Here is a 14,300-nt window from a genome sequence, read left to right as displayed (position 1 = left end):
AGTCATTTTCTCCAAGAACATGGACAAGTTCCTCATATCCCACATAGAATTAGCACCTAAGAATTATTACTTTACTAGATGAAGTGGACTGGTGTTGCCCAGGGATTTTTATAAGAAACAATACGGCGAAAGGGTGCACAGTGGCGCAGTGTTAGCACAATCGCCTCACAATAAGAAGGTTCCCATGCAGGTCAGGAGGGAGGCAACTTTTGACCTTTCTGTGTGAAGTAAGTATGTTCTCCCCATGTTGTGTGGATTCACTCCTGGGACTCCAGTTTCCTCCCATAGGCCAAAAACATATAGAGGTTGATTGGGAAAATGGGGAAATTGTCTGTAGGTATGAGTGTGTGTGTTTGTGTGTGTGTATGTTTGTGTGTCTTTGTGTTCCCTGCAACAGACTGGCGTCCTGTCCAGGGTGTCCCCCACCTCTTGCCCTCTTGTTTAAAAAGTTCAAAGAAGGTTAAAATACGTTGGAGGATTTGCGACTTTTAAAAGGTTGTAACTTATTTAATATTTGAGCTCTGATTAGTTCGAAACCGTCCTTGGAATGAGACGAAGAAAATGAGCCTATTCCCTAATATTAGGGAATAGTTTTTTTCCTTTGCAGACAAATAGTAGTCGAGACACAGAGCAGTTCAAGGAAGTCATTTTGTGTCCAAGAAGATCTCTGTAAGACCCCTGTAGCACCTTTGATAGAACCAAGCTGAATCAAGTGACCTCTATCGATAAAGATTATTAAAGTGATGCCTTTCATTATACATATGCTATTTAAAATCCTGTATATCTCTACAGCTTTATTTATATTACAAAGACACTGTTTTTTTTATAATTGACATCACAGGCACTACATCATGGCATCACTCAAACCCTCATGGGAGCCAAAATGTTTAACTGAAGGAAGACTTGTTAGCTCACTGTAGCTTGTTCTTAACAGTGCTAGCTGCAGTGAAATTAAGGATTAAAATATCGATTCATGTCTGAACTAGAAAAATGTTTTCTTGCTGGTTTTATGTCTCTATCATTATGTAAATATCTTAAAACCCAGCTTGTCTTGGATTTCTTTGTTCAAAGCAAAGTAGAAATGACACTATTTTGGTAAATTTGCCCATTTTCGCCTTTTATTATTTTTTCCTACTTAATTTTTTTAATAATGCAAGAAAGCACAATTAAAAATGTCTGTTTTTTTGTTAATGGTTGTTCAATCTTGCTTTTGTGTCACAAGGTAGAAAAACAGGAAGCGGGCTGATAGAACTATCATAGGGTCATACCCGTGTCCGCCTCTAAACCTTCAGAAAAGAAAACCAGGGTCATCAATGATCAGGTGCATTCAACAAAAATCTCTTTACCTGAAATTACTGACTCAGAGAAAAACTGCACCTGTCGACTTGTGTCATTGCAAGTTGCAATTTTATTACGTTCAAAGTCTCCTCTCAGAGCTTATCTGAGAGTCACTGAGAGCCATCGCTGTCCACTTCTTTGCTGCTTGTGAAAGCTCCATGACTGTAATCACGCAAGTGTCTTCAGATAAGACATGATAATGGCTTTGCTTTTCCAGTCTCCGCTGAGCTCGTGTTGCATAATTAAAATCAGCTGACTGCTTTGTTGACTCGCTGGCTGAGCTTTGAACGGACGTCTACTATTTGAGCCTTATCTTTGTACGATCCTTTCTTAACAAACACAGAGATTATGGTGGATTTAAGGCAGCATCCTCATGTTATGGTGGCGGTCCTTTCTGCCCAAGTTCTGAGTCAATAACTGGTCATCGCATTTGCGTCCCGAAGTATACAGACGTGAATAAGGAAGTACTGTGTTCCTACCTGGAGGACGAAAACTCAATCCGGTCTATTCATCCTAGAGTAATTATTGAGATATTATCAGAATAATCTTCATTATATTGAGCAGCAAACCACAGTCTGTACCATTTAGTCCAAACAAATGTCTCCAATGGATCTTTCCAAAAGTCCATGAATTTTTGTTTGGGCTACTATACTATACACCAGGCCTCGTTCTCCAAACCACATTCAGGCCATACAGTAGTACTACATTGCATTGGGCATCTAGACTTTGCACTTTATGAGCAATATTTTGAAAATGGTAGGGGAGAAGAGCGGATGGAAAAAGATACGTCTCTGCAGCGAGAATTCTGACCTGCTCTAGTAGAATAACTCACATTTCCCTGATCCTTAAAACTCTTCACTGATTTCCAGTTTCTTTCAGGATAAACTTTTAAATTCTGGTTCTTACTTTCAGATCTATTCATGGTCAGGCTCCTCCTGACATCAGTGATCTGATCCAGCCTTACACCCCAGCTCTGGCTTTGAGGTCTGCGGATAAGAATCTACTGATGGTTCCTATACATGCTTCCACACCAGAGGAGATCAATCCTTCCAGACTGTTGCTCCTAAACTTTAGAACAATCTTCTCATTTGATGGAGTCTACTGACTCCTACAAGAAACATCTTTTTTTGTGCAGGCTTTCTCTTAATTTTATTAAGGCTGCTGCGTTAGTCTTATATGTCTTGGCCTTTTAAAGTTTTTAAATTTACATGTTTTGTTAAACTGAGTATTGTTTTGTTGTTTAAGCGCCTTGTGGTCTGTGAAAGGCGCTTTATAAATAATAATTATTTCCTTTTGTCGACTAAGCCTTATTTTGACTTCAGTGTGTTTATGTAAGTAAGTAAGCTTCATGGGAATGATGCCTAGCATATAATTACCGTAATTTAAGCAGGTTTAAGCATTTCATGTTTTTTTATTTATAAGACCACAGTTGACAAAAGATTTAAAATACTGTAATAATATGGATGTATTATGTGTGACGTCAACTGTCTGATACTGAATGTAGTCTTTTGTGTCAGCCAGACCTCAGGGCGGTGTTTGGCCGGTGAATAACGATTGGGTGATTTAAAGGTCGGTTGTGCCTCACCTGCTACAAATTCAAGTAAATGAATGAATCGGAATATATCTAAAGGGGAAAGTAAAGGTAAGAAAATAATTAAATCCTGGACAGTGTGAGCTGATAACGAAATTATTGTTGTTTTTATAACAAGGCCACAGCTTAATTTTACACTTGATAAACTGCAGCTTTTTTCACTTCTGCATTGACTTCACTTTTTAAAACCTAATGTCATCCTGATCGATTTTAACATTAGAAAATATACCTTATTCATATTTTCCATTTCTTAACTCAACAATTCCTTTGTTGTTGTTTGTTTGTTGCAGTATCATTTTGTACCAGGATCCCTGAATCCTTATTTACAGACTAAATGAGGGCAATTTCGAGAGTTTCACAGTTGGCTTCTTTCAACTTATTTATGGTTCTGTAACTTGCAGCCGGCAGCAAGGCAAACCCGAGAACATTGTTTATTCGTTTTGAAGCTTGTTTTCAAACGGGAAGCCCAGCGCCTGATCCAGCAGTGGCATGCTGGGATGTTAGCGGAGATTTCTTATATGATGGCGTCAATAAAAGCCGAGCACAGCTCCTAGGACAAAATTATCTTCCAAAGACAGAAATCGACAATTGACACCTTTTTTTTTTTTACATCTTTTGTTCAAAGTTATTCCCCATGAAGTGCTGCAAATGTCCATATTCAAGGGGAAAATGACCGGAGGCGCTGAACTATGTGGATCACTGTACCAGTGAGTGGCTGCACGGAGACAAAGTATACCAGCGACGTTTTGCTTAATGACTGTGACTTGAATCTTTTTCCCTTTCATTAGAAACCGTTGACATTTGAAGCTCACCTCGTCGGTTACTTTTTGCTGACTAACCTTTAAAAAAGATGAGAAATGTATGTCTTAAAAGACAAGGGGCGATAAGAAAAGGTCCATCATTGCCCTACTTTAGTTAGAAGGGGTTTTAAAACCATCTGGGAAATGGCAAGAGACCAAACGATACTCAATTGTAATTGTACTGTAATTTCAATTATATGAAGTACTTTTAATCTTTTTTAAACAGGAGAAAAAGTCAAATGTATGAAACACTTTTACTATACACCAGGAGTTTAAAACTCAATAACTCTAGGTGCCAAAGTTTTTGAGCTGTCAAGGTTGCTGCCAAACAAAATAAATATTCACGAAACTTAAGGTAACCCAAATTTTGTTTCTGATTGTGATACCATTTTTTAATTCTCGGAGGCTCAATATTTCGTCATATCAATTATTGGAAGTCTGTATAATTGTTGAACTCTGTTCCTTATCACACTGGAATCTCCATAGGTCAGTAAGATGAATATATTTAACCTTTTTTCTTTCTTTTTCAACCGACAATCCAGTGAGCCACGTAAATTGACCTGGTGAGTCTGATTTGGCCCACAGGCCATGATTTGACACAACATTTTCTGTGTAAACAACTATGGACTTTTCTGTGTTCCAGAACAACATTAAATACTTGTTTGTGTATTATTTTAATTTAAAAGAGATAGAAACAGTAATTTAAAGTGCATCAAAAACTAGATCAGATCCTGTACATGTTGATCTTGTAACCAACATAGTTGAGTATTCAGGTTATTTTCAAGGCTGTTTTCTAACTAACATAGATCTAGAAGTTCAAAAATAATTCAGAAAACTCTCAAAATGTACATTTTATTTGGGTGGAATGCAGCAAAAGATTTGAAAATAGGTCTGTACGAGTGTGTTTTGTGATATGAGGTGTACAGTTGTTGATGATAGTGTTGGGGTTTGTGTTCCGATGCACCGACCCCTCCCCGGTATCGTTACATGGTGGTGGTAATAAAGGACACAGACACAGGAATGAGTTTAAGAGAAAATGCTTGTTTAGTAAAATATGCAGAGTCAGAGACACAATTTACATGATTATTGGCAAAGCAGAGATCTAACACAGACATAGCTTCAAGTGCAAAGTACTAACGAAATGCCAACTCTTTTATATTTCGGTCAGTCCTGCTTGTATGATTGGACAGCAACTCTAAACAGTTCATTTAAGATGGCCGTGCCACGTGGTGGTTGTAGAAAGTTACCGCAGTTGATCTCTTTTATCAGTTGACTTACGCAGATGTCTGTCCTTGAGCAGAGACTTGCTGGCACTATCTAAAGATTTGTTATGGTTCTCAGTGTGTAGGCTTGACCTTGCCTGAAGTACAGCTGAGCTTGACTTTAATTTGCAACATAACCTGTTAATCAAGTGATCATCACAATAGACAATTATAACGTATTGTGACAGAAACTATAGAGATGCTTGATGGCACTTGTTATGAACATCTAACTTTTAAATGATTTCTATACAAGAGAATTCATGTTGGATATATGTCTAAAAATTAAATATTCTGCTGAAATAAGCATCTGTTGTTTGTCTTTCTTTAAGTGATGTTGCTTCACCATTTCAACTTTTCTCCTCGTCTTGTTAGGAAAATGAACACAATCTGATTTAAAGTAAGATGTTTGCCTCTGTACAGACCAGTCAGGTCTTAAGGACATGAAGCATAACGACAGACGGCAGTCTGGGCTTAATGGACGAGTGGAGGACAGAGATTGGCAATGAAATGATAGAAACGTTGCATCAGAAAATCTAAAAAGATTTTGAGGAATCCCACTTTAGATGGTTTCTGCTTCCTCTTAATGGTTTCTCGTCATCTCCAGGAACGTGGCCATCAATCTAGGTTCGAGCACGCTGCATTGCCTCAGCTGCACATTCAGCGTTAATTAGGACAACGATTACCGGCATCTCGGAGAATCGTCGAGACAAGAAGAAAAAGCGCTGACACGTGGGCGGAGAGCGGCTCAGGAAAATGTGCCCCGGCAAGCTTTCTGCTGCAGCCACCTCGGTGCGACGCAGGTGACGATTTACCACGGGGCCGATGGCTGCTGCGAGACAGGTGTGTGACAGACAACTAAACACACTCACAGATATGATATGTATGCAGATCATTTATTACCTCCCCCAAGAAGATTTAGTTTGTTCTGTATGTTAGCCAAGAGATGAATGTATTTAAATTTTAATATTTTTTAAACTAATTGTGGGTGTCATGCATGGATCCTGATCCACAGGGTAAGATTGAATAAGAATACATTTGGCGATGAATTAAATACCAAATTGAACCGATGGAGTAATGTATAATATTTACACTGTCATCAGTGAGAAGAGAAGCAGATGGAGAGCACGAATGCTCCTCCCCAGATGCAACACTAATAGACTCAGGGACTTATTCATTACTCGTGCTATTGGACTGTATAACTCTGAATTTGGGGGCAGGAGCAGAGAGAAGAGATGATGTATTATATTCTATTTAATTTTTTATTTTCACAATATGCTTATTTTCATTTTCAAGTTTTAAACATGACACATAGAAAACAAACAAAAAATAAATATTAATTATAATAATAATAATAATAGAGAAAGAATTTTATAACAATAAAAAAAACGAAAAACAATAGACAGACTCTTAGGGGCGCCACCCCACAACCCACCATCCCATTTGAAATACATACTGTACACTCGCACGTGCGCACGTAACACATTTTTTTTGCACTATTCCAGTGCGATGTTCAAGAAAAATAAAAAATAAAATAAAAATAATCGGGGTTTCTATTCTATTTTAATCGTTCTATCCTTTTTCTATCCTAGTTATTACCGTCGTTTGATCTCTGTTCTTTATTTTGATTTATGTTCTTTATACTTGCACTTAGTTATTTTGTTTTCACTTTGTTCTTGTTCTGTTTTTATGAAACTTGCTGTGAACTGGAACCTAATTTCCCGAAGGAGATCTCCAGAGGGATTCATAAAGTCTATCTAATCTATTGGGTGAAAATCAGTGAAAATGAGCTGCTTGGTAGAGGTCTGCGCTCTCTAAATGCTTTTATCTCTGATATTATTTCTTCATCAATAAACTACTTTAGCACTGTAGAAATAAAGCTCCTTCAGTATTCTTTTTCATGAGCGGCAAAATCAACAAGATAAAGATGTCTTTGTTCAATTTTTCTTTTTCAAGTTTTTCATACAATGTTCATAGACCTGTTTCCATCTATTCTTTTTTCTTGTAAGTGTTTCTACAACCACGTTGGAAATATTCGCCAAACTCATTTCCTCCCGACACCTGCTCCACATCTCGTCCGCCTCTTTCTACAACTGACCTTTTTTGAACAGCTTTCCAGCTGTTCCTAAGAGGACGAGTCTTTATGACATGCAGAGTGTAAGTAATCCACAGGATGCGCTCAAAAGCCACGCCACTCACATCCGGTGCATCCGTCTCTTGTGCGGTTTAAACCCGGCGTTTCTTTATCTGCACCTAAATAAGATCAGCATCAAGCCGGGATCACATTCGGCCTGACGTTGACTGTCTAATCCACGGAGAGGTTTTGAAGGGAAAAATAGGAAGGTGTTGCATCAGAGTCAGATTAAAAATTTAGAATGTATGTTTGAAAGTCTCTCCACAGCCGTTTTTCCTCCCCTCTTCACGCCGCTTCCAATGTGTGTCCCTCATTAAACAAAAGGTCAGGGTTTTAAGGACGCTTTAGATCGTCACCCTTAACAGCTGTTTTAAGTGCAAGTTAATCCATCATCGCGTCTGAGTAGACATGTAATGGCCGGTTTTTTTCCCCGAGTATCTTTTTGACGATGTACATCTGGGGCTTGCCATGTGACCTTATTTTGGGAAAAGTGACGCACTCGTGCTCTGGAAACGTGGACAGAAGAGCACCAGCTGGGCTCATGTGTAGAAGATAATTAGCTTGTTGATGTCAATACACACCAACAGGCTGTTGAATACAGAGCCTTGTTAGGAGAAGACATTGAAGAGGGCTGTGCTGGTGTTGTGCAAGAAATAAAGGTATTTAATATTATATATTTTTGTTGAGTTTGAATCAACAACAGAAGATTTCTTATCAAGACCGAAGTTAGTATTTTTAGTGCATTAGTGCGTCTCAATTCTTTGTGCGCCATGCACACTAAATTGGAGTACTAACACGCCCGCAAAACTGAGCATTGTTCCATGGACACTAACCACCCTAAACAGCCGCCATCTTAATGACGTTTTAAACGGAAGTTACGTCATATATAAATGCATATATATTCATATACTTACAGGTGCATTTTCAGCCAACAGTAGGAGGATGACACGTCTTCGGTGCTGATACCAGCTTAAATATCGCGAATATTTCGATTCTCGTATTTTTTCTTTATTTCTTATTCCAAAGTTGTAAAACGTGCTGCCAGCAGGTGTCGATAGCGTTCAAACAGCTGGTTGAAACATCGTTAAATAGAAGTAGAAGAAGAAGCTGTCATGTCATTTCCGGTTAGTGTGTAGCAGCAGTGTTTGATTTGAAACATACTATCTGTGGAGAATTTGCGTACTAGTTAGTATGTACACTATCCTGATGCATACTTACTTCTAGTATACTAAGAGTAGTATGCGATTTGAGACACAGCACAAGTCATTCTGGAAGACTTGACTTGTTTACTGTCATCAAGGTTGAAATTCACATCAACAAGAAACCTAACATTGTTTCAGTAGTTCTCAGTCGAGGTGAAGTCAAAAAATGTTTTTAGTCTGTTAGGCATAAAATGTGTGGGAGTCCAGGCTGCAAACACTCCCGGGTGAGTGAGATGATCCTCTCAGTAGGAAAGAGCATGACGACTGACTAATGCTGTGCAGAGTGCCTCGTGACCGGCGTCAGATCTGGATCATGTGTCAATCTCAATTCGCCAGTCGTTTTTTTCTTTGCTGACCACAAGAGATTTAAATACATGTAATTGAACCATTTTTGTCTCACATAGATGCCATTTTAAGAAGCTATTTCCTAGAAGGATCTAAAAGAGTCTGAGATGTTTAATGCTAAGATTAACAATATCACATTCTGTTTAGACTTCCTGGGTGTATGATGGCCAATTATAGGTGACTGTGTCTGATATTCCAGCAGGCTGTGGTTGACTTACTTGTTTGTGTAATAAGTTCTGTTTGTGTTTAAATTGTTATATAATTCTGTTTGTAAAAAATACATGAAATGAAATGTATGTTTCATATTTTCCTACATTGTAATTGCTTCTGTGATCCTTTACACCCAAACCAAAGTAATTTAATGTATTTATATATATTCTGCTCCCTTGAAATCAAATTGAATAATAACTAATTTAACAAAGACCTGATCAGATCCAGAGAATATCCATATCACAACCTATGAAAGTCAAACCTTTCATAAGTAGTTTGTCTATAGAAAGCAACAAATAATATGGAAATGTTAAAGAAACTACCAAACAAAAACCTTATTTGCTGTAGGATGGTATTAAAGACAGACATTTATTCTTGAAGGAGTATTTCTTATGTAATAATGTGGAGTCTGGGAATACAAGTTACATGGTGCACTTTAACTCTAACAATTGATGCTTTGTATAAAATTTTGCCTCTGGTTTTGAAAACGAAAGACTAAAACTTGGACTAAAACTCTCCTGTTTAAGTTATAGAGTGCTTTCCAAATAGGAATTTTGTTAAGGAGCCACAGTTTCTGTTTTGTTTTTTTTACCTCTGGCTTGGATGAAATAGACCATTGTCCATCGGTAGCAGAGAGGGATTTACATATAAGGAACAGGACAAATGTATAATTTACTCTTCTGTTTATTTTTATTGTATCCATTTCAAGAGGTAAATACTGCATGAAGTGCATTAGCAAAAGTGGTTTTACTGTCCGTGTGAGAGGCTACATCCGTCCAAGCTGGTCCAGAAAACATAAAGACTGGTTAAGGATCTGAACATGCAGAGAGGCTGTTTCCATTTCCATGATGTCCACCCAAGCTTCTTGAAAGGACAATTGTTGAATCTGGGATTCTTCTAAAAGACTTCCTGGAATGCTTGGCAAGCTCCGCTTTTCCCAGCAATGGTTGGATGTGAATGATTTCCGTGCAATCAGAGTGGAATGAATGGAAACAAGAAAAATATTGTGGCCTTCAGAACGTGGAGGAGAAGCGCACCAGGCAGCCTGGAGGAGGATAATGAACATGGCAACCCGTTTCTTTTATTTCTTCTGAATAGAGGCGTAAACTCCGAGACATAGATCTGTTAGTATAGGAAATCTTGGTCTTCCTTTTTCAAATGTTTTGTCTGTGTAGAATGATCTGTATAAGAACATTTTAGTATGTAGCTCTGCTGAAATACTGTTGTTGAAATACAACATGATGATGCAGGAGATCTGAATTAGTTTAAGGATTTTCCCTTTCAAACAAAAAGGCCTGTCTATGGCTCATTTCTTTTGTTATCAGTGGTGCGTAATAGTAACACAGAAGATTAGGGACAAAAAGGGAAGAAAAAGACAATTATATTTGAGATTACAAGTCGTAATATTGAACCTCAAATAATCATGATCTATGGAAGCAAAGTTCCAGTAACAGGATCTCCACCTACAGCAACCCGTGCAGTCTCTGGGTCAAGGTGACCCGAAAGCCCCAAAACAAATGTGTTTATGGTATCCCTTGTGTTGTCTCTGGGTCAAGGTGAATGACCTCCACCACTGCAAATGTATTTATTGAAGCCAGGGAGGTCGTTCACTTTGACCCATAAACAACACAATAATGGAAAGTATCTTGTTGTTCTTCCTGACCTGACTGTCCCTAATGTTGACGCTTGTGTGACTAGTGACTAGTAACTATGAATATTTCTACTTTAATCAGACACTTTCATGAGTTAACAATACAACTAAAACTTTTAACCTTCTGTTGTTGTTTTTTACTTTAAACTCGTATGAAATAAAATGTCCTAATATCAAGGCTACGACTTTTAACCTTGTAAGTTATATTAAAAGAAAATCCTTGTATTGTTCCCTTAATATTAAGGACTTTCCGAACAAGACTAATTATATTAGAAAAACTATATTTATTGTCCATTTTTAATACCTCAAAAAACATTTATTGAAGTTTTCAAGATAAAAACATCTATGCAATTAGTAAGTTTGTGATTAGACATTAAGAAAAAATGTGAAGTCTGGAAATTGGTTAGAAAAAGATAAGAAATATTAGATTTTTTTTTTACCTGCGACGAGAATAAAGAGACAAACCAATCGCTACAGATAAGTTCCTTTTCATAAAAGCTCGCTCTATTATTGCTCCGGCAGCATCGTCTATCCAGTGTCCTCATTAATTCATTCTATTTATGACTTCCTGACTAACTAAGGCAAAAAGAAAAACGCATTTGTAATATTATCGAGGGTTACTCAAGGATGAAAAACGATACATGAATACAAGATCCCTTGGAGAAAAAAGGAAATCATCAGCGGCGTGACCGGATCAAGGTTGATGTAAAGGCTGAAGATAATTCAGGATAATACAGTGAATGTTAAGATAGTTCTTCAGTAAATAACCTTTTTTTTTTTTTTTAACATTTCTCATTCATTTCAACTTACAACTGATCTATCCTGTGTTGCTGACTCTCATGTATCACAATACAAAGCTTTTAGACTGTCAGTGAACTCGCGTCCTCTTTGGAGGAGCAACTGTTTTCATTTTACTTTTGGTGTTTTTATGAGTCAACGCACAAGTTTTCGCCCAACATTGTTTTCTGGTTTAAGTCGTGTTTATTTGTTGTTTAACACGGTCTTAAACTTGAGTGTTGTGGAAGAAAGCCTCTAATTGTTTCATCATTATTATTTTATTATTATTTTTTTCCTCATTTACATGCTCTTGACTCCAGCATCCACCGTCATCTGCCACTCATTCTGTCAAGTCCGCAGCTCGTCCTTCTCGAGCTGTGATAGTTGGACCGCTGTTAAAGTTCTGGAAGCTTCAGTCCTCATTCATCAGAGCTGCCTGTCAGCTGACTGGACCAAGTTTCATTCTGCCAGTCTGTTCCCTACGAATTACTGCTGCATTTAAAGAGACTGTAGCTGCAGGAAATACTCACTTTGATCGCAGGAGAAACACTTATCATCATTAAAATGTTTTCTTTGTGTACAAGATTTGTCCGTTATTCATTATTAGCACTTAAGAGTTGTAAGAAGCCCATCCCAGAAACATATGATGACAGGCAGAATCAGACCTTTAGTGGTTGTAACTTAGAAAGCTGCAGTAATCCATCAAATCAAACAAGAGACAATGAATAAACAACAGAAATAATAGGCCTGTTGTCCATTCCTCATGTTAAAATGAAAGAAAGTGGTCAGTATTCTGAAAGTGGCCACTATAAGGTCTAAAACTGCAGGCCAGGACAAAATGTACAAAATATATTTGTTTCACAAAATCGCAATAATAACATTATTTTCTATTCTTTTGTAATATTGCAATATTTATTCACTCAACAGCTTTAAGATGTTCTATGACTTGGATAAGACCCGTGCTGTGTCTCAAATCGCATACTTCTCTTAGTATACTAGAAGTTAGTATGCATCAGGATAGTGTACATACTAACTAGTATGCAAATTCTCCACAGATAGTATGTCTCAAATCAAACACTGCTGCTACACACTAACCGTAATTGAGGGGACAGCTTCTTCTTCTACTACTATTTAACGTTGGTTGCAACCAGCTGTTTGAACGCGATCGCCACCTGCTGGCAGCACGTTTTGCAAGTTTGGAAAAAGAAATAAAGAAAAAATATGAGAATCGAAATATTCGCATGTTGCTGTTATCAGCACCGAAGACCTGTCATCCTTTTACTGCTGCTGAAAATGCACCTGTAGGTATATGCATATACTGTATATGCACATTAAGATGGCGGCCGTTTAGGGTGGTTAGTGTCCATCGAACCATACTCAGTTTTGTGGGCGTGTTAGTACGCCGATTTAGTGTGCATGGCGCACTAAATTTCGCATACTAAGAATTGAGATGTACTTACGCACTAAAAAAAACAAAAAAACTTTGAGTACACTGGTATGCGATTTGAGACACAGCGCCGGTCTGTTAGCCCCCAGGTGGCAAGTTAGCATCCTGTTGAGGGCTCCTGGTTTGATAATGAGGTCCCTTGGCAGGGGTATGTTCTATCTCAGTGCTTTTCCAGTTTCAAGTATGTGCAAGCCATAGGTGGAGGAAGCTGACCTGCTCAGGCAACCCCTGAAGGAAATGGTAAAAAGAAGACCAAGAGGATTTTGACTCCAGCATTGATTACATCCTTACCTCATTATCACCACTCGGTACTCTACTGCAACTGCTCCCCCCCAAGCAAGTCTAAGCAAGTGTTTCAACTGCTCTTCTCAGGTAGGAGGTGGTTTATCATCCTGTCAGTAACCTGGCTAAGGACCAAGACACCAGCTACCCGCTGTCCTTGAAATAAAATATACTGTAGCATCTCAAGCTAGGTTTAGTAAGAATCAACGTGCTTTTCCAGTGCATGCCGTTAAAAAGCTGTGATTTATCTGCCATTTGTTGCTCTCACCAGTGGAGGGGGCTGTTCAATCTTTACATGAGGCAGTGTGGGGACCATCCTTCCCCCAGCACCAGCCTCTCAATATTTATCTGGCACAAACTCCAAGGTGATGAGGCATAAATATCCTCTTCCTACATTATTGCACGTGATGTGCTGCAGCATCTTGTTCAAGGATAAAATACAGAAACTTCAATAGTATTGATTCTCATTCTAGGATTTAAAGTCCAACAATGATTTAATGTTATGAAGTCAGAATGTTGCTCTGCTCATCTCTCACTGCAGTAAATGTCCTCGCGGGGATCATTCCCAGAAACATCTGAGCCTTTTATTTTGATTTCCTGCTGTGATGTGACATCATGTGCTGAACAAGATACAGCTGTTGGCCTCTGTGACTCTTTAAGTAATAAAGGACATTATTTAAACTTGTATTTCAAATCCTGGTGAGCATGGGAACGTTCCGCAGCTTTGATCCTTGTTTAAATATGAAGAGGGATCTGTACATTATTGTTGTTTGAGTTCTTGTCTGACTTCACTAAATCATATCATTATCTTCTACTGGAAACTGATATTCCCTCATGTTATTGCAAAAATAAATTATTCCTCTCAGCTATGCACACATAAACAGAACATAAGTGGTGCTTAAACATTTTTGGGGGACGAAGCCAACTTTAATGTTTAATGTAGACTCTCCGAGCAGGAAGACAGGGAGGAAATTGGGTCAGTTTAACATTTAAAGCAACCACAAATATAATTATATTTTACTGAAGTGAGTTAAGGCGTAGAGGAGTTTGAAGACCACAGACCTGTTATTTCTAGTTTCTTATATTTTCAGGATTTATACCAGATATGTAAACAAATGCAGAGATACATTTTTATTTAAATATCCTCAATGTAAATCACTAGTACAAATTAAAAATATATAATAACTGTTTGAAGTGGAGGGTTAAATAGAACGTTTAGTAACAGTACTGTAACATCCATAAAAAAGAGGATATGCAATCCGAA

The sequence above is a fragment of the Callionymus lyra genome, chromosome 6, assembly GCF_982586985.1.
Source record: "Callionymus lyra chromosome 6, fCalLyr1.hap1.1, whole genome shotgun sequence".
In the NCBI taxonomy this organism is placed as follows: Eukaryota; Metazoa; Chordata; class Actinopteri; order Syngnathiformes; family Callionymidae; genus Callionymus; species Callionymus lyra.
This window is presented reverse-complemented; position numbering follows the sequence as displayed.